Consider the following 23,109-nt stretch of genomic DNA (forward strand, 5'->3'; position numbering starts at 1 on the left):
GATATGTCTGAAAAGAAAACGCCGATACGTAGACGAAACCCTATCTAATGGAAAAAAATAACTTCCAAGTTTGTATAGCACTATAATAAACATAAAAGTATATTTCTTACAATGGAAAATGAAATTCACCTCAAACTCCCTTTTTTTGACTCGTCTGTCAAGAAGTGCCGTGGTAACCTCTAATTCTCATTCATCCGTAAACCGGCTTTACCTGGTCAAGGTATCTTTTTTATTCCGTTATTGTCATATTAACTTAAAAGTCAATGCGGTTAAAACCCTCTTATATAGACTTTTTGCTCTTTTATCTGGTTTTACTTGATTTCACAATGAGATAGTCCTCTTGAGGATATGTTTTAGTCAATGAATATATCGTTCATCTTCGCTGATAAACTTCAGAAATTTCTGAACCTAACCTAACCCAGACAATGTATTCCGAAGATGTATCGTTTTCTTTGTCTCAGTTGCCAAACAGGGATATAAAGCAGAATCATGCGAACCTTAAAGGAAAACAAAAAAGCCACATTGATAGTGACCGTGTATATGGCCTTATCAACACATCAGGTGTTACAGGTTATTTGGTTGTGTCTTGACCCTGGTAGATGATAGGCCTCACGGCCCAACCAAACAGCCAACCCATGTGTACAAAACACGAGCCAGTGACCACTTGGGTCAGTCCAGCAGGACCAGGACACGTCGTGCGTTGTGTTCGTCTTACACAACACTAGAACATTGACATACTGAATACTGAAACCACAGTTAAAGATGCTGCAAATGTGATGATTTCTTTTGATGTATTGTTTCCATAGATTTTTGCTTAGTGTTTATAGACCATTTTCAACTGTACTGGCTTTAAATGTATTTCATTTTCACTGTTCTGGCCACTGATAATGATATAAAGTGTCGAAACGTTTTTAACAAACTATGTTGTTCGTCGTAAGAAGGAAAAGTGCCTAGTCATTGCAAGTCTGTGATTGTAAGTTCGTAATTGTGATACCAATTGAAAAAAAAATCTTCTTACACTAAATTGTCATCTATAAATGTCTTTTCTTGATTTTCGATAAAATAATTGAGACGATAATGAAGGACAAAATATTCAAATTCTTCGAAGACAATAAATCAGTAACTGAAGGTCACCCTAGGTTTGGTAGCAGAAGATCTTGTTAATCTCTCTCTCTCTCTCTCTCTCTCTCATATATATATATATATATATATATATATATATATATATATATATATATATATATATATGCACGCGCACTTTCCAGTAATGATCACATCATCAGGGGAGATATAAGAATGAGATATAGAACAGTCAGTTGATATACAAGAAGGAGACGTAGCTAGGACGCCATACTTGTACAATGAACAGGATACAAAAATTCTTTCGAATTTAATAGACTTTTAATACGTTTCTAATATACGACCACATAAACTATCAGGTGAATCACAAGGTATAGGAAATCAGGTACACATGTGCATCATCTAGGACCAGTTTACAAAAGGAAAACTACGAATGCAAATAACGGAACTTAGACTGGCTCAGCGTAACAAGCAGGGTACCACAAGACTCTGTTCACAAACAACATTTCAAAGTTGTCGAAAATGCGAGATTGGGAATCAGGGGAAAACAATGCATGATTGTACATAATGACTGGAAGCCACATAGACCACATGATGCCGTGGTCAGAACGAATGGTGAAGGCCTTCAGTGCTGACGAATGCAAAGTAATTCATTCTTGGAAATGAAATATCAAGCACGAATATCAAACGTCAAGTAAGCCATTACCAACACTGAAAAGACAGAAAGATCCCTGGAGGGACGATCAGTAATGACTGTGTACACAAACGAAGGCTTAGTGAGTATGGTACAGCACAGGAAATGCTAAACCACATATCAGAGAGCTACAAATAGAAACAACATAAAGCAAAACACACATCTTGCTTTCTACATCTAAATCAACCCCCACTTACAAAGTCCTGTTCAGTTCTAGCCGTCATAATACATGAGAAACGAAGAAAATCTAACAAAAAACACAAGAGCAACAAAACTAATTCCGTCGTTTAGGAAAAAAATGAACAAAGGCTTAGATCTAAAACTGTTTCCTCAAAACAATCGCAGGTATAGCTATAAATCTAACATGAGCTTCTATAACCCAAATAATTTCAGTTTATCATGCTAGATAGAGACAAACTGACCAGGAATAACAGCTTGAAATGCTATAAAGTACCGGAATCCACTACGCCTATTCTTAAATCACCAACTATCGATACATTGACAGTAAGGCATGATAAATATTTCAGTAAGTCATTATTATCGATTAGTGAGAATTCAATACTTCCTGATGAGTTCTAACTCTCTTTACAAAGTATCTACTCACGTATCTCCTTTCTATTATAGCTCTGGCTGATATTTTCTATTCACCTTTTCCTACATTTCTGTAATATCATTATATTCTTTTCATAGTACATGGCAGGCAATCCTTCATCGCTATTTCCCTGCTAACCAATGCTTCAAAGAGGGTGTTGGGTGGGGAGGAGCTTTCTCCATTAATCTCCTGTATCTATCTATCAATCTATCTATGGATTTTAGGTTATATTTACTATTATTCAACAGATAACTTCGTCGTAGGTTTTCGGTTACCTTTTTTCTTCTTACATACCTCATCATCCTTCAAGATTCTCTATGTACATATCTAGAATTTGTCTTCGTGCATTAACAATACCGGGCGTGGGCTGAGCTAAGGTCTACTGAAGTAATTCTAAGTACATGGATGTCAGATATTCATTCAAAACAATATGACGCTACATCTACAGTCTGTCCGTAATGCATATATCCAAAACCAACAACTTGCAGCAATATAGCCAAAGACAACTGACCAGTTCTGACCAGTGCAACAGCTGCACCTGTTGCACTGCTGCTCTATTATGTTCATGTGATGAGCATCATCAATATATAGCAACGTTGTAGTTGATGTATGATAATGACATCTGTACGGACCGTTCCAAAGTCCAATGTTACACACTGATTTCAGTTTTGTAGACATTAAATTTCTACAAATAAGCTTTTAGTTTCACGATATAATAATTTTCGTTGAACAAAAACGTAACGCATTTAGAGCTATATCTGAATTGCATTAGTTATCCATTAATTATCATTATATGAACTTCTGTACCAACATTTCCTGTAATATATCAAAACTGTAATTATAAGACATGTATCATATTACTCTCATGGTCTATATGTTTCCCTGCCAGATGTGCCCCATCAGCGTGCAGTGGCCCACGTCACACACAAGACTCACTAAAGAGGACTCAAAACTTGGACTATGATGACGTACTCTGACCTTTCCAGTCCTCCGATGACACAAGTCCCTCGTGTAGTGGTGACCAGTTGGGGCTACCTAACTAGTGGTGAGTAGGTGATGACATCAGTCAAGTGGTGATGACCCGATGTTCGTGGCCGAGTGCTGGTGGCTACATGGTGAGTCCAGGAGATAATCAACAGACGATAATGGCCAGGTGAAGGTATCCAGGTGACTGGCCATGTGTACGATCATGGCCACATGAAGGTATCCAGGTGACTGGCCATGTGTAAGTGATAACGGTTAGGTGAAAGTGAGCTGGTGGTGAGGGTGGTCGGTCAGAAGGCAGCGTGCCAAAAACTGGCGATCAAATAATGTTGGGTACTTGATGGTTGGCTCATAATGATACTACACCAGGTGATGATGGTTGGCTCATAATGATACTACACCAGGTGATGATGGTTGGCTCATAATGATACTACACCAGGTGATGATGGTTGGCTCATAATGATACTACACCAGGTGATGATGGTTGGCTCATAATGATACTACACCAGGTGATGATGATTGGTTCATAATGATACTACATCAGGTGATGATGATTGGTTCATAATGATGCTACACCAGTTGATGGCCGCCTTATGATCAACATACACAGAACGCCTCTGAGCTGAGGACGAAATATTACAAAGAAATACAGAGTGTAACATTTGTTTCCGTAGTTTTCTTGGTCTTGTGACTCGATCACTTTACTGTGTCTTGTGTCATCTGCAAGAACGCCTGCTTTCTATGTCTGAATTCAAAGTTACAGAGTACTGAGTACAGAGTACTGAGGGAGATCCTATCCTTATAGCACACCCGATAAATCAGTTGTTTGCTGATGTTAAAACACTGGTGGCAGATTCGCGTACACTGCAGAAGCCGGTATCTGAGCTTGGAAGAGTGTGTGAGCGGAGAAAGTTAAGAGTAAACGTGAATAAAGGCAAGATTATTTGGTTTAAGCGTCCTCTTTGTCAGACATAGTTCCATTTGCCACCAATGTATATCCTCCTTACTAAGATATCTTTACTCCACTTTCCTCGTATATCTCTAACGTTCTTTCTCGCAACTTTCTCTATTATCATCCTGTAGTTTAATTTCTCAAATGCTTTGACATCCTATTACATCACTCTCTTGTATACTAATATCACGTGTGATGACAGGCTAACTGGTCTATATTGTTCTCGTCGTCGACTGGATCCTCTTTTGTGTACTGTTGTTAAATATGAGACGTGGTGTTCATCTCCTGCAGTGAAGTAAACTTAACTTTACTTCATTAATGTCATCATAAGCTTTTGCTATTGACGTCTTGGTCAATCGCGGGAGACAGCGACAGTGTAATATATATATATATATATATATATATATATATATATATATATATATATATATATATATATACATTACACTTTGTCGCTGTCTCCCGCGTTAGCGAGGTAGCGCAAGGGCACAGGGGAAAGAATGGACCAACCCGCCCACACACACATGTATATACATACACGTCCACACACGCACATCCTTGTGTGCTTCAGGATATGGATTAAGTTTTGTGTGCTCTAACAGGGAAGCCACCTGTGTTTATGTCACAGTCTTTTTGCAATTAAGAGAAATACAGTGATTTAACTAATGATAAAATCAATATCTGTAAGGGTTTAGTGTATGCCAGTTTGTCAAAACCAGTGGAACCTAATTGCCCTACAATATCTATAAGAGCTATTAACACCTTAAAAACGACAAGGTTATACATATTACTAAAGCAGATAAGGCTAACACTGTTGTGATTACGGACAAAAGTAATTATTTATCTAAAATGAATGATCTTTTAAATGATGACACAACATATTCTAAACTCAGTAAGAATCCAATAGAAGCAGTTAATTCCCATTTCAATAGAGAACTGAAGTTGTTGTTGAAAGGTAATGGTTCTCTTATCAAAAGTATGTCATCTTTGTCCCCTTCATTGCCATATATGTATGGACTTATCAAAACACATAAACAAAATTTTCCAGCAGGACCGATAGTGAGTTCAGTAGGCTCCATCACATATAAATTGTCAAAATGGTTAGTTTCTTTATTAAGACCTTTAGTGGGTAAGGTATCAAATTCTAATATCATGAACAATGTAGATTTAGTCAACGAGCTAAACAATATCAATGTCAATTTGATTTCAAACTAGTTAGCTTTGATGTTTCCTCACTTTTCACTAAAGTTCCAGTTGATGACCTTTTAGAATATTCATATGATGTCTTGGATGATATTCATTTACCTGTATCAAAGTCTGTTTTCACTGAACTGATAAAATTGTGTATAAAAGACTGTGTATTTCAATTCACTGGAGATGAATATGCTCAAAAATTTGGTATGGTGGTGGGTAACCCTCTGTCACCAGTACTAAGTAATCTTTATATGGAATTTTTTGAAACAAAATTACTAAAGGATATCTTACCCTTTAATGCAATTTGGTTTAGGTATGTAGACGATGTTCTATGTGTTTGGCCGACAAATGAAAATTTACAGATATTTCTCCCCTTACTTAACAATTTAGTACCTTTCATCAAATTTACTGTAGAAAATGAAAATAATGGTATGTTATCATTTTTAGATTGCATGGGTAATAGGCAAGGAAACAAGTATAAGTTTAGCATATACAACAAACCTAACGATGTATACTCATATATCCATTCTTACTCATCTCAACATGACAGAGTTAAATTATCATCATTTCAGTCTATGTTCCTTAGGCATTACGTATTTGCAGTCCAGAGTATATTCATGATGAGTGTGAGATATATTCTATTGGATCTAAGTTAAAGTACCCTAGATCTTTCATTGATAAATTCCTTAAGTTAGCAAAGAAATCATTTCATAGAGTTGAGCCCAAACCTCCCATTGACACAAAGAATCTTTTAGTTCTCCCTTTTCATAATAAGTTTACTTTACTTCCCATGTTGCTTGAGTCCTTTAAAGTAAATGTTGCCTTCAGCAACAATAACACTATAAGGAATATCTTAATCAGGAACTCACCAGTAAATTCTCCTGGGTGCATCTATAAAGTGCCATGTAGAAATAGTGATAAGTTTTATGTTGGGCAGACCGGTAAGGATCTTTCTGTTAGACTTAAGCAACATAAATATAGTATAAGAACGGGACAAGAATCAAATGCCTTGTTTAATCACGTTAAAAACTATGATCATTGTATTGACTGGAGTAACGCCATCTCAGTTATTAACTCTCACTCTATTACCACGAGAAATATCATTGACTCTTCTGTTATTAAATACACAAAGAATTATAATCTTAGTATTAGTGATGGTGTATTACAAATCAGATAACTTTATTGTTGACAAAATTTGTAAACAATTCACTTTCTTGTCCACATAATAAGTTTATGATACGCTCGTTCTCTATCTTGGATAAACGCATGTTTACCAAATGGCGTCAAATGTGCGTTGCATATCAACTGACTGTTAGATTTCTCTTTTGTGTCTTCCCTGATGATGTGATTATTACACGAAAGTACAATTGGGAACTAACTATTCGTGTGTAGTTTTCCTCGTGGGACTCATAGGAATATACTTGATCACGTGCAAAATTGTGATCCTTTCGAATATCAATATATATTTATCATATTTATTATACTTTGTCGCTGTCTCCCGCGTTAGCGAGGGAGCGCAAGGAAACAGACGAAAGAATGGGCCAACCCACCCACATACACATGTATATACATACACGTCCACACACGCACATATACATACCTATACATCTCAACGTATACATATATATACACACACAGACATATACATATATACACATGTACAAAATTCATAGTCTGCCCTTATTCATTCCCGTCGCCACCCCGCCACACATGAAATGACAACCCCCTCCCCCTACATGTGCGCGAGTTAGCGCTAGGAAAAGAATACAAAAGCCACATTCGTTCACACTCAGTCTCTAGCTGTCATGGATATTGCACCGAAACCACTGCTCCCTTTCCACATCCAGGCCCCACAAAACTTTCCATGGTTTACACCAGACGCTTCACATGATTGGTTCAATCCAGTGACAGCACGTCGACCCCGGTATACCACATCGTTCCAATTCACTCTATTCCTTGCACACCTTTCACCCTCCTGCATGTTCAGGCCCCGATCACTCAAAATCTTTTTCACTCAATCTTTTCACCTCCAATTTGGTCTCCCACTTCTCCTCGTTCCCTTCACCTCTGACACATATATCCTCTTTGTCAATCTTTCCTCATTCACTCTCTCCATGTGACCAAACCATTTCAAAACATCATCTTCTGCTCTCTCAGCCACACTCTTTTTACCACCACACATCTCTCTTACCCTTTCATTACTTACTCGATCAAACCACCTCACACCACACATTGTCTTCAAACATCTCATTTCGAGCACATCCACCCTCCTCCGCACAACTATACCTATAGCCCTCGCCTCGCAAACATATAACATTGTTGGAGCCACTATTCCTTCAAACTTACCCCTTTTTGCTTTCCAAGATAACGCTCTCGACTTCCACACATTTTTCAACGCTCCCAGAACTTTCGCCCCCTCCCCCACCCTATGATTCACTTCCGCTTCCATGGTTCCATCCGCTGCCAAATCCACTCCCAGATATCTAAAACACTTCACTTCCTCCAGTTTTTCTCCATTCAAACTTACCTCCCAATTGACTTGTCCCTCAACCCTAATGTACCTAATAATCTTGCTCTTATTCACACTTACTCTCAGCTCTCGTCTTTCACACACTTTACCAAACTCAGTCACCAGCTTTTGCAGTTTCTCACCCGAATGAGCCAACATGAGGGGGGGGAGGGGGTGTTATTTCAAGTGTGGCGAGGTGGCGATGGGAATGAATAAAGGCAGACAGTATGAATTATGTACATGTGTATATATGTATATGTCTGTGTGTGGATATATATGTATACGTTGAGATGTATAGGTATGTATATTTGCGTGTGTGGACGTGTATGTATATACATGTGTATGTGGGTGGGTTGGGCCATTCTTTCGTCTGTTTCCTTGCGCAACCTCGCAAACGCGGGAAACAGCGACAAAGCAAAATAAATAAAATAAATAAATAAATATATATATATATATATATATATATATATATATATATATATATATATATATATATATATATATATATATATATGTGTGTGTGTGTGTGTGTGTGTGTGTATGAGTGAATGGGCCATTCTTCATATGTTTCCTCCTCGCTGACGAGGGAAACAGCGATTATGTATAATAAATGATAAATGAATTATATATATATATATATATATATATATATATATATATATATATATATATACATATATATATATATATATATATAAATATATATATATATATAAATATATATATATATATATATATATATATATATATATATATATATATATATATATATATATATATATATATATATATATGCTATCTGCTGGCTATGTGCGCCTGTTGGGAAATGACCGGTGTAGACCCCGTTGCGCACCAACGTGAGATGAAGGGTATTCGAGTACGTTGTATTCGAATAGTTATTTCGGTGCATTATACATGACAGCTAGAGGAGAGAGCATTTTACCGAGTACAAAGTATTTGAATAGTTATTTCCTATTAGCCAAGCCCATAGCCTAGCTGTAGCATTCCCGCCTGTGGCACAGAGGTCCCGGGTTCGATCCTGGCTGTTGGAGGTTTGTATGTTCTATGAAGGTGCGCGTTCCTATGCACTTTGTTCGTATTCATATACCTCCGCGTTGTACAATTAGGTTTGGTAAAATGCTATCTGCTGGCTATTTGCGCCTGTTGGGAAATAACCGGTGTAGACCCCGTTGCTCATCAGTCTTAAGTTGACGACTGCACCTTACAAACTTCAATTCACTTTGCCTCCAGTAATTCCTCTAATATTCCTTCTCTTTCTCGTATTGAATGTTTCTCCTCACCTGATTGAGACCTGTGCAACATCTCGGAATGGGAAGGCAGTAACCTACAGTTAAACCACAATTTCTTCCCATATCTCTTTCTAAATCTCACTCACCCCGGTGTTCAGTGTTAACCCACAATGCAATCCTCCACTCCGTCCTGTAAGTCCCACATACCAAGCATCATGGTAAGCCTCTCGAAATATGGAGGTGTTGTATAGGTGCCATAATTATTTTTCTTGTAGGCAGCTGCTTCATGTCTATCTGTGTTTCATTCGCCTACGGAGAATCTAGGGAGACTCTAAATGTCGGGTGCTGCCCTCTTCCTATTTCACAGGCATCATTTTGGCCGCTGTTCTCGTGAGGTGTGTGCATGCGTCCCTGCCACCATGGTCTGGGCCCGAGACACGCGCCAGTATGCTGCAGGGTCTGTGCTGTGACAAACAAGTGGAGGACTGACCATCTGCCTCACTCCTCGAACAGCTACACTGTGGGAGACTCTTCCTCCATTTATCCTTCCTCTTCCTAGAACCATTTTCCCCTCAAGACTCACGTCTACAAACACCTGTGGAGCCCTGATTATTACCTACTTCCTTTTCCTCGTACTCATTTCTTTCACCTGAAATGGTTTTAATAAGGGAATATTTTCTTCGAGCCATGTCTGTCATTATATGATATATATGTATATATATATATATATATATATATATATATATATATATATATATATATATATATATATATATATATATATATATAATGACCGACATGGTTCGAAGAAAATATTCCCTTATTAAAACCATTTCAGGTGAAACAAATGAGTATGGTTGCGAGGCGTGGGCTATGGATAGAGTTGTGCGCAGGGGGGGTGGATGTGCTGGATATGAGATGTTTGAGGACAATATGTGGTGTGAGGTGGTTTGATCGAGTAAGTAATAATAGGGTAAGAGAGATGTGTGGTAATAAGAAGAGTGTGATTGAGAGAGCAGAAGAGGGTGTTTTGAAAATGTTTGGTCACATGGAGAATGAGTGAGGAAAGATTGACAAAGAGGATATATGTGTCAGAGGTGGAGGGAACGAGGAGAAGTGGGAGACCAAACTGGAGGTGGAAAGATGGAGTGAAAAAGATTTTGAGTGGTCGGGGCCTGAACATGCAGGAAGGTGAGAGGCGTGCAAGGAATAGAGTGAATTGGAATGGTATACCGGGGTCGACATGCTGTCAATGGATTGAACCAGGGCATGTGAAGCGTCTGGGGTAAACCATGTAAAGTTCTGTGGGGCCTGGATGTGGAAAGGGAGCTGTGGTTTCGGTGCATTATTACATGACAGCTAGAGACTGAGTGTGAACGAATGGGGCCTTTGTTGTCTTTTCCTAGTGCTACCTCGCACACATGAGGGGGGAGGGGGAAGGTATTCCATGTTTGGCGAGGTGGCGATGGGAGTGAATGGGGGCAGACGGTGTGAATTGTGTGCATGGGTATATGTGTATGTGTCTGTGTATGTATATATATGTGTACATTGAGATGTATAGGTATGTATATTTGCGTGTGTGGACGTGTGTGTGTATACATTGTGCATAGGGGTGGGTTGGGCCATTTCTTTCGTCTGTTTCCTTGCGCTACCTCGCAAACGCGGGAGACAGCGACAAAGCAAAATAAATAAATAAATATATATATATATATATATATATATATATATATATATATATATATATATATATATATATATATTCCTACCTTTGCTATTAGTTGTGCTGTAAGGTATTTTAGGTGAGACTGAGTGTGTGTGTGTGTGTGTGTGTGTGTGTGTGTGTGTGTGTGTGTGTGTGTGTGCGCGCGAGTGTAAGTGTGTGTGTGTGTGTGTGTGTGTGTGTGTGTGTGTGTGTGTATGTGTAAGTGTGTGTGTGTAAGTGTGTGTGTGTGTGTGTGTGTGTGTGTGTGTGTGTGTGTGTGTGTGTGTGTGTGTGTATGTGTAAGTGTGTGTGTGTAAGTGTGTGTGTGTGTGTGTGTGTGTGTGTGTGTGTGTGTGTGTGTGTGTGTGTGTGTGTGTGTGTGTGTGTGTGTGTATGTGTAAGTGTGTGTGTGTAAGTGTGTGTGTGTGTGTGTGTGTGTGTGTGTGTGTGTGTGTGTGTGTGTGTGTGTTCATGCCACGCCAGTAACCCACGTGGATGTGAGGCAGAAAGAAAACAACCCAACCAGGCCAAGCAGGAGAACGTGACAGTCACTGCAGTGGTGGATCACTGGGCCTCCATCACTAACCCTCCCCGACACCCAGGCGGGCTCCTGGGTCGGGGCCACATATTGGCTTCTACTTGAGAGAGAGAGAGAGAGAGAGAGAGAGAGAGAGAGAGAGAGAGAGAGAGAGAGAGAGAGAGAGAGAGAGACTTTGTCTTCACGATACAGCAGTTACAAAATCAATCTGAGGTCATGAATTCCTGCAAAATTCAGAATAAAGATAAGAAATCATATACTGCCAACAGCAGGACACACAAGCGCGACACGACCATAACACGGTCATTGTGGTACGACTCTGGCAGCACGACACGGTATGTAGTACCGCCGGCCACACTACGTGAGATAATACGAAGACCATTTGTCGTAAGATTCGTCCAAGATGTTGATGGAGATGCAGCAAGTCATCAGTGTGTGTGTGTGTGTGTATGTGTGTGTGTGTGTGTGTGTGTGTGTGTAGGTAAAATTGTCTATTTGTGTATTAATTTCTTTGTTTTTGTGTTTGAAGATGTTTGCAGGTTGATCCCCTGGCATCAACCAGGTCCTCAAGTGTATTCTACCTTGACTCACATGAATGACAAATATACATTTGTTTTATTCATTAATCATTTAGTACATGACCAAGGTTCTTTGTTTACTGGAAATATGCGAAAAAACAAATCCAGTTACATTTCCAGGTAAAAACTCCAGCTATTGAGGATCAATAAAGTAAATTCCTCGGACACACAAGTTGGCATTATGGTGTTGATTGGGATAGTCGTGGTTGCTGCCTCCTCCACCTCCTCCTCTTCCTTCCTCCTTCCACCTTCAAGACCATAGAGACAGTGGCTCCGACCCGCCTCCTGAACTTCAGCATCAACAGCTCTAAACATAAACACACCAGTAATACTGACCCCCACCACCTGCAACAACACTATTTCCGCCAACATAATAGCAACCCCAGCAGCAGCAGCAGCAGCAGCAGACACACGCACAAGGTTGCTGCCCGCCACACCCCAGGATCAATACGGAAAAACGTGAATGAAGCAGCAGCAGCAGCACTCAGGATAGAGCACGGCCACCGGAACAGGACACTGGCCCACACTCATCCTCTACAAGGACGCCTAACTCACATGTCCTTAGTGACTATCAAACGTGTAGTCGGTTGATACCTGCCTACCTACCATGGACCTTCACTCAGCTTGAGGTGAACCGTCTCTCAGTGTGTGACGTAACCTGTGTCATGCATCCTTCTGTTATCCTGCCATGAAATTTTCTACCATCCTACCGAGACACCTTCAGGCAGCCGGCCATGAAATTTTTAACAGCCTGGCACAAAGCCTTGCCTAAGCCAGACGAAGGCCGGAACTCAACTTAATTAGTCGGATGAACTCCTTCATGAACTCCACCACCCACCCACCCACCCACCCACCCACACACACACACACACACACACACACACACACACACACACACACACCGCCAGAACTGACTTACCGCACTGGTTGACTTTTCAGTGGGAAGGTAAGTGTAGATAGTGGGGGACATACAGAAGACATACTGAAAACGTGGGCTACACTCTCCACTATGGAAAGCCAGCCAGCATCATCAACACACCCGCCTCACATGGTGAGCGGATGTGTGGTACGGGGGATGTGAGCTGACCAAGAGGGCACCTGCTGCCTGTAAATCTCGACCATAGCTGATATTCTGTGTGGGTATATATATATATATATATATATATATATATATATATATATATATATATATATATATATATATATATATATATAAATATATATATATATATATATATATATATATATATATATATATATATATATATATATATATATATATATATATATATATATATTTGTACGTGTGGGAAGACAGGAAAGTGATTGGTTCTCAGTGAATGCAGGTTTGCGGCAGGGGTGTATGATGTCTCCATGGTTGTTTAATTAGTCTATGGATGGGGTTGTTTGGGAGGTGAATACAAGAGTTTTGGAAAGAGAGGCAAGCATGCAGTCTGTTGTGAAATAGAGAGCTTGGAAAGTGAGTCAATTGTTGTTCGCTGATGATACAGCGCTGGTGGCTGATTCATGTGAGAAACTGCAGAAGCTGGTGACTGAGTTTGGTAAAGTGTGTGAAAGAAGAAAGCTAAGAGTAAATGTGAAGAAGAGCAAGGTTATTAGGTACAGTAAGGTTGAGGGTCAAGTCAATTGGGAGGTAAGTTTGACTGGTTGAGAGAGCAGAAGAGGGTGTTTTGAAATGGTTTGGTCACATGGAGAGAATGAGTGAGGAAAGATTGACCAAGAGGATATATGTGTCAGAGGTGGAGGGAACCAGGAGAAGTGGGAGACCAAATTAGAGGTGGAAAGATGGAGTGAAAAAGATTTTGTGTGATCGGGGCCTGAACATGCAGGAGGGTGAAAGGCGTACAACGAATAGAGTGAATTGGAACGATGTGGTATACCGAGGTCGACGTGCTGTCAATGGATCGAACCAGAGCATGTGAAGCGTCTGGGGTAAACCATGGAAAGTTCTGTGGGGCCTGGATGTGGAAAGGGAGCTGTGGTTTCGGTGAATTATTACATGACAGCTTGAGACTGAATGTGAGCGAATGTGGCCTTTGTTTTTTCCTAGCGCTACCTCGCACACATGATGGGGAGGGGGTTGTTATTTCATGTGTGGCGGGGTGACGATGGAAATGAATAAAGGCAGACAGTATGAATTATGTACATGTGTATATATGTATATGTCTGTGTGTGTGTATATATGTATACGTTGAGATGTATAAGTATGTACATTTGTGTGTGTGGACGTGTATGTATATACATGTGTATGTGGGTGGGTTGGGCCATTCTTTCGTTTGTTTCCTTGCGCTACCTCGCTAACGCGTGAGACGGCCCCGATCACTCAAAATCTTTTTCACTCCATCTTTCCACCTCCAATTTGGTCTCCCACTTCTACTCGTTCCCTCCACCTCTGACACATATATCCTCTTGGTCAATCTTTCCTCACTCATTCTCTCCATGTGACCAAACCATTTCAAAACACCCTCTTCTGCTCTCTCAACCACACTCTTCTTATTTCCACACATCTCTCTTACCCTTACATTACTTACTCGATCAAACCACCTCACATCACATATTGTCCTCAAACATCTCATTTCCAGCACATCCATCCTCCTGCGCACAACTCTATCCATAGCCCACGCCTCGCAACCATACAACATTGTTATTCCTTCAAACATACCCAGTTTTGCTTTCCGAGATAATGTTCTCGACTTCCAAACATTCTTCAAGGCTCCCAGAATTCTCGCCCCCTCCCCCACCCTATGATTCACATCTGCTTCCATGGTTCCATCCGCTGCCAGATCCACTCCCAGATATCTAAAACACTTTACTTCCTCCAGTTTTTCTCCATTCAAACTTACCTCCCAATCGACTTGACCCTCAACCCTACTGTACCTAACAACCTTGCTCTTATTCACATTTACTCTCAACTTTCTTCTTTCACACACTTTACCAAACTCAGTCACCAGCTTCTGCAGTTTCTCACATGAATCAGCCACCAGCGCTGTATCATCAGCGAACAACAACTGACTCACTTCCCAAGCTCTCTCATCCAGAACAGACTGCATACTTGCCCCTCTTTCCAAAACTCTTGCATTCACCACCTTAACAACCCCATCCATAAACAAATTAAACAACCATGGAGACATCACACACCCCTGCCGTAAACTTACATTCACTGAGAACCAATCACTTTCCTCTCTTCCTATACGTACACATGCCTTGCATCCTCGATAAAAACTTTTCACTGCTTCTAACAACTTGCCTCCCACACCATATATTCTTAATACCTTCCACAGAGCATCTCTATCAACTCTATCATATGCCTTCTCCAGATCCATATATATATATATATATATATATATATATATATATATATATATATATATATATATATATATATATATATATATATGAAAACTTGCCAAGCGAATCACCTCCCAAACCACCTAAACCTTCCTGTTCCTCCCATCTTCTATCAATTGTATTTTCTGTATACAAATTCTGTGAGAATCTGATCCACAACAGATTCAAGCGAAGTATCCCGCTCTTACCTACAACCTACAACCACACTAAATACTGACCATACACAACATATCCTACATCTATAGTTTCAATCAGCTAAAACCCCTGTTCCACACAATACTAGTAACAGCAGATATCAAAAAAGGTCTTTGACACTGTTCTCTGACACAGCCTCATACCAAACATCATTAGCACCATCCTCCACAACAGTGATCAAATTTGGGTGGCAAAAACCGCAGCCAGCCGTCACGCCAATCACTTACAATGGCTTTATCCTTAAGCTCTAATATGGAGTTGCCCGTGGAACAGTTCTTTCTCCAACTCTCTTTAATTTCTTATTACAAGAGCTTCCATTACGCCCAACAAACCACACCGTGAAGGTCCTCCCATATGCAGACGACCTCACAACCACATTACAACAACAAACATAACAGCTAACTCAGAGCAGAATGTCTGCGGCGCTACAGAAGTCGTCAGTCACTCCTTTAAATCCAGACAGTTATGAGTCCAGCTCACACCCTCCATTCACTCCTTCTGACAAAAAAAAAAAAAAAAATCGTAAGCATCACATTCTATACACATGACATTCACTTGACAAACCAAAAACAACACAAAAGCAGCACTCACACTAAATGCTCGTAAAACTCACTGGCACCAGATCTGAACGAGAGAAAAATAACTCCTTAACATCTACAAACAATTCATCCGATCCACCCTAAACTATGCCTCATCTGCCTGGTCTTCCAACCTCACAACACCAAATATATCAAAGCTGCAAACCACGTGGAACAGTCACTAGCGGCTGCCAAGCAACCACACATACTCAACACGTACACAATACAAGAGATCCTTCCAATACCGTATCCTCTCGCCATCTGTGCATCAAATCCTGTGTAACAGTGTTGTACCCCTCCTACCCAAACCACTGCAAAACTAAGCATTAATCACTAAGATTAAATAAGAAACTTATTTGTGCCTCACTTTTCAACAAACTCTACGCTCAGACACCTCTCATCTCCGACAAACACAACACTGACAAGACACAATGATGTCACTTGATAAGCACTGAACAACCATCCTAACACATCAGTCTTAATTTCCACCCAACCAAACATACACAATTCTGATACCTTAACCCTAGTCACCAACACGAGTCACGCTTTCCCGTCTTCGTCCTGGACGACACCCATCCCTACGTCACTACAAACACCGATTGATCGCATCTCAAGACCCTTCACGTGAGCCCACGATGCAGCTACCAAGAGTGACGACACCGGACTCTTACTGCTCAGTTGCCTTCTACTCTCCCTACATAGACACACACACATCACTACACTTTATGATCCTACGGTCGCGTCTGGTGCGCGTGGCCAGCTTCCTGAGCGCTGCGGGAGCCCCATAAAGATGGAAGGGACTCAAGGTTATCCTTGGGCAGAAAACCTTTTTTTCTAATCATCATATTCTCTTTCCAGAAACTTCTTTAGTCCAAGGCTGCGCTGCTTCAAGCAGCAGGAAAAGTGTACTCCTTTACAGTAATAAGTTCACTGACTACTCCCAATAAGAAAGTCTTGCTAAAGATGACTTGTCACTCGCAAGGTCACCTCATGAAGGCAGAATCCGGTAACACAAACATAAACACACGTAAATTGGGTATCATGCTCTCTAGGATTTTCCAGGTCGATTTGATGATACGCCTCTCCCGTCCACAGGTTTCCGCGTTATTGTCAGATGTAAAAACAAGGAACAAGATGGGTGCAAATACAGTTCCCTGAGGGTCAGAGCTTTTCACTGTCAAGGCGCTGGAGATGGCCTAGTTATAACTTGCTGATACTTGTGATTTCCTAATTTAAAAGTTGAATGGCCATCGCCCAATTTTTCCCATCTTACGTATTGTAGGTTCTATGACACTATGGCTTTAATACTGGTAAAATATTAATCTCATGTCTTTGTAAATCACATCAGCATTGTGTATGTTCTCCAGAGCCTCAACAATCTTATCACAGTCGTCTGGTAACTGAGAAAGACTATAGCTTCCTGCCCTGGAACCATGTTGTCCTGGGTTATGTTTACTTCCATAGATTCTGTTAGTTTGCCTCTTAGGACCGTTTCGAGGATTCTCGTGATGCCAGAATTTAGACTTTTTCTCTAGAGGACAATAATCAGTTCACGTGCAGGAGGTTTTATACATATCCTTACGAAGGCTAAACTCCTGGAGTCTGGTGATAGGGCATGGTGCTCTATGGCCGTCTCGGAATCGTGTGTTGAGGTGATGAAATCTGCTGGGTTTAACGTGGGTGGACTACTGTTTACAAGGAAAACTGTTGCGTCGTTTATCTTCAGAGTTGTTCGTCTCGCTGAATACCAATTCATTTACTTGTTTAGAATTTCTTATCTACAAGCAGTCAGTCATTTGTTAAAATGTTCTTTCTATTTTAGGAAGACAATGGAGTTTGTAGTCCTTGATTTGAGTTTTGCATATGAGTTAAAGTATTATAGGATATTTTCTTCTTGCATCAATGGTTCTTTCCTATCTTACCTTTTCCTTGAGCTGAATGACATTATGAGTTTATTGTCTCATTCCGTCAGTTCATCTGATATGTTTTCTTTCCCTGAGAGGAAGCCTTGGCTTTCCTAAGTTTGCAGTTCTTTTCCACCATATGTAAAGGGCTCGTCTTTATTGCTCTACCCTAGATCTTTTGTGGTTTCCTTTCGCAAGTCTGGAGTAACAAAGTGCTCGTGTCAGTATATACAGTATGGCTGCTTTGACTGGGATGTTTATTTTCTATGGTTTACCAGAAGTAGGACGTAACACCTGTGGAGACCCCGGCTGGCTGGACACGAGTTACATCATTTAACTAACACTCACCTTCCACTACAGAGCGATAATACCCTGTGTCAGCTCTTGTCTGAGTCTTTAAAAAAAGCCTTGTGTGTGTGTGTGTGTGTGTGTGTGTGTGTGTGTGTATGTGTGTGTGTGTGTGTGTGTGTGTGTATGTGTGTGTGTGTGTGTGTGTGTGTGTGTGTGTGTGTGTGTATGTGTGTGTGTGTGTGTGTGTGTGTGCGTGTGTGTGTGTGTGTTTGAGGAGATATATCTGGCAACAGGTATCATCTCCTGTGGCATACCTCATCAATCTTGCACGTGTGATTTTGATATTTATCAAAGGAGGACACTCGCTTACCACACATGGTTTTATCTGTTATATGTTTTCTTAATCATTGCTGTTTATGATTCTCGGTACATTGGTGTCAGCTTGTATTGTTGAGATGCGATGTTTAAATCAAAAGACGTCTTTAATCAAAACAGTCCTTTTGCAACACTGTTTAAAGAGGTGTCAATGGCAGATTCTTTACCTCCATTTCTCGTATGAAATTCCTTTGGCCCAAATTTTGTGTGTGGTCTCACAGGCCAAGGTTAATGTTTGATAATAATAATTGCATCTTATTTATTATGAAACCGTCAAGGCCGGGCCCAGTTCGTAAACTGTTGTTCGCTAGTGGTAGGCTTCGCTTTTGGCAAGAGATACATCTCGCTTACGAATTATTGTGGATGATAATCATATATTTAGATGAACATCTGTGGATTACATCATATCATGCCTGTGAACTGTTGTACCTCCCGGTATCGCTTGTGAACTGATGTAACAAACAATCCCTTGTGAATTCCTGTAAACAACAGCATCGTTTGAGATGAGATGCAACTAACATCATCTCTTGTGAAATCTTGTAATCCTCAACATCGCCGTTGAACTAATGTGTTGTCAAAACCTCTTCGATAGCGACAAGTTCTGGGAAGCGAGTTGATTCGTGTCAGAAATGTCGAATCTAGTATCTGTCGTCTGAGCAGAGTTACTGCTAGGAAAATCCCTTTTTGTTTAGTTGTGGTTATTTAGCAGTATCTCTCAAATGTGAGTGGTTGTGCTGAGCAATATCTCTTGTCCTCAAGTGGCCATGTAAGCATCATCTCTCCTGGGACTGGTTGTGGCTGGTAATATCTCGTCAGCGACTGGCTGTGGTTAGTGATATCTCTCGTCAGTGAACGACTATAACTAACTAGTTCCTAGCACAAGACTGGCTTTACTTAGGTTGTTAACTGTGAGGGAGAAATAGCTTTCGTTTGTAAACTGCTCGGGCAGGGGATCTCTTGTATATGTTAAGTGCAGTGATTAGTAATATGCAAGAAATCTTTTCACAAGATAAACTACGCAAAATGCAATGACTTTCACTATCTAATCCTTCTTGAGTTAGCTGTCTGTTTATTCTTCATTCGTGAACTTCTGAATCTGAAACTTGTCGCTTTTGAAAATCTGATCGGCAATATACTTCGTACGTTTGGCTGCAGCTAGGAATCGCTGCAGCGTGTTTTCGAATCATGTGGCCGACAACAGTTCCTCCATATACTCTCGTGTTAAATTCTGTCAACTAATATGGTTAACATTATCTCGTTTCTAAGAAGTGCTTTTCAGAAATACCTTCCTTCTCTGAACCTGTGACAGCGGCTTTTGAACTGTAGTAATCTCCATCCTTTCTTTTCACCTCTGTATTGTCCACCATTCCTAAAACTAAACTGCTCCAGCAGGATATTATACGTGACGTAGTCTCTTGTAGGTCCACAAGCACATAAACATGGTCCTCAACCTAGCGAAGGTGTAAAGAGAATAACGCTGTCCACGGAACTACAACATTCCTTGGTGACTCCAGTTATCTGGACACATTCTAGTTTTCCGGTTAAGGTTAAAGGACGGAACGAGTGAAATGCTCTCTCCTCGTAACACTCAAACTGTAATCATAGTAATCCTGTTTACCTCAGTTATGTCAGATGATTAAAATCATTGTAAGGAAGTCTGATTAAATTAGCTATTACGAAATGAAATAATGGGAAGTCATATCCAAACGAGGACATGTTTTATCAATACCAATAAAGTACCACAACTTCATGGGGGAAGGTGGAAGGAAGTCGAGGATCCGGTGTAGTGTGAGATGTAGCGGGGAGGAGTATTTCCCACTTCATGCAATTCTCATGCCGGCACAACTCTACTGAAGCATTCTGTAAAACGACGTTACACCTGTGTAACACGGCTCAGGGACACGCCTCCCGCGATCTTGTAACAAATGAATGATAAAATCTATTTCCCCAGGATGGAAAACAACATGAACCGTCTCTCGTGACAAGTAGTGTCAATAATTTACGCAGGAATGAAACGAAAGCATAAAAGAAATAAACCACTAGTTTCTGAAACAAATTCCCTACCAGGCAACCCAAGGAGAAATTCACCACATTGGCCCGCGTTTACCGGAACCCTGTTTGTGGGGCCTTCGGATAAACAGAACATATTCGGCAGTATATCGAGCACGGATGCGGCCGGATATTGCATTCACTATCTTTACTTCAGTCTCCCCTGTGATCGTGCTGACTGTAGTAGACAGGTTGACTTAACGAAGCTCCCGTCTACCTTTACATCGTCCCTTCCCAAACACTATTATTAAAGATTAATGAACACGAAATTCCCTTTTAGTTGATACATAATTTTCTCTGTGGTCAATAAAAAGACTTGGAAAACATAAAACCCTGCTATAAATTTCAAGAAGCCTTAGAACAATAGGCGCTACGAGCAAACCTAATTGTGTTAGTTATGGTTGAGGAGACGAGGGAATTCCTGTTGAGTGAGTCACCGCTTGACCGTGTTTCCTACAGGAAGACTAATGCCTGAGCTGTTATTCTCCGGGGTCCACCCCACCAGGCTCCTGGCCAAATGCGCCCTGCCCGCCCCTCGCTCACCACAGGAGCGCCATACCCCAACATTTTTCATCATTCGGTAAAGTTTGATTTTTACACAATGGCTGGAAATGGAAAATATATACAACTGGAAATCCTGTTTTAATTTCGTGATTTTTGTAGTTCATATATTTCATGGTGCACAAAAAACTAGACTTAAGACAAGATAAACGATTAGATTTAAACATGCGCTTACCTATTGTAAAATATGTTCCTTACACCCTGAAGATACTGAAACCTGCATCATCTTAATGGTGAAGTCAATACAGCAAATGTTCCGCAGCCTCAAAATAGAGCTGCTCTATCACTCACAAACCCACTTCCCAAACTGGAGCACTGTCTCGGCAGCGAGGTGTTGGCAGCAAGCCGAGGGAAGAATTGTCGTACTGGACGTTCTCCGCGTGAAATACTTTCTGCTCTCTCCCACCACCAAGAAATCCATACAGTTATTAAAGAAACAAGAAATCTATATGTGCGTTAATAAAAAAACTATATATTTTATCGACTTTGGATTACAGATCACTCCATATTGTACACGAAAATGTTTATGGGTTCTAGAATAAACATCATTAGCATTATTTTTAGTGATTGTTTACCAAATTGGAAAAGGGAAATTGCTTCTACAATGTAGCTGTTGTTTATCTGAAATATTGTTTATTTCTTGCCATTGATATCATGGAAACGTATACCATTTGTAAACAGGTATATGATCAAATCATTATAGATTATGTTTACTGCCTAAGACGCACCTCGATGATATGGTTGGTACAGCTCACATTTTTTTTTTTTCTTTTTTATAACGAAAAATGTTCCGGTTATCTACTGATATTGTTACAGAAATGTACATCAGGGAGTTTCGATGCCATCAGTTATGTCTGGGCTGTGTGGCTGAGAGCGAGTAACATTGATAAACTCCCCTGGTATGCCCTGACCTAGGTCACTTAACTGTACAGGTAACATAATTACTTAATGTAACGGTAACATCGTTACTTTCCCAAAAATGCCACCAGTTAGGACGCTAAACCGTCTTGAGTAATAAAGACAGACTGCCCCAATTATGCCTCCAGTCATGTTGCTATGATATACTGGATAACGATAATAAACCGTCCAGAAGATATTACACCACCGAGGTTGCTAAGCTCGCCTTGGAAACATGATTAAACTACCCAAGATGTGACACTGTAAAATTACCAAATTGCACCGAATGATATAGATAAACTACCACCAAAGATACCATTTACTAACCTAAACTAATTGTACTGCATAATAGTGAGAAGGAACCAGACTGATAGATGCCTCTGGTAATGTCGCTAAGCTGTACCGACCAATCAATAAACTGCCCCACAGATGTTTGGTCGTTGAACTGCACCGGGTAACAATGATAAACTTCCCTAAGGATGCTACCAGTTGAGATCCTAAATTGTGTTATGTAACACTGTTCAGCAGCTCCGAAGCAGGTTGCCAGCCAGAGTGCCGTGGGGGAGGTGAATGATCTCACTACGGCAACATTCTCAACAAATTCCGTGTAAATATTTACAGAGGAAGTCGGTCAACTACAGCAAGATAAAATGTATGGCTGCTCACTGCTGGGTTACTACACTGCCTCACAGATTTATCTTCTTTTTAATGGTAAGTGCGAAGGAATGGGCAAGTGAATGCACTAATCATGACCATCTCATCATATATATATATATATATATATATATATATATATATATATATATATATATATATA

The 23,109-nt window shown here is 40.3% G+C and overlaps 1 protein-coding gene across 3 annotated transcripts in view; it reads right to left on the reverse strand.

Annotated features, from left to right (window-relative positions):
• The window catches only part of LOC139765999 (uncharacterized), a 380,415-nt gene extending 358,711 nt beyond the window's left edge, over positions 1 to 21,704 (reverse strand). For 2 of the 3 annotated variants that reach the window (XM_071694073.1, XM_071694052.1), the window contains exon 1: positions 21,571 to 21,704. The gene's annotated coding sequence lies outside the window, so the exon portion shown is untranslated. The remainder of the gene's footprint in view (positions 1 to 21,570) is intronic. The other variant, XM_071694062.1, reaches the window with a different exon arrangement.
• Between the last annotated feature and the right edge of the window lie 1,405 nt (positions 21,705 to 23,109).

This window comes from Panulirus ornatus, chromosome 4 (assembly GCF_036320965.1).
Source record: "Panulirus ornatus isolate Po-2019 chromosome 4, ASM3632096v1, whole genome shotgun sequence".
Lineage (NCBI taxonomy): Eukaryota > Metazoa > Arthropoda > Malacostraca > Decapoda > Palinuridae > Panulirus > Panulirus ornatus.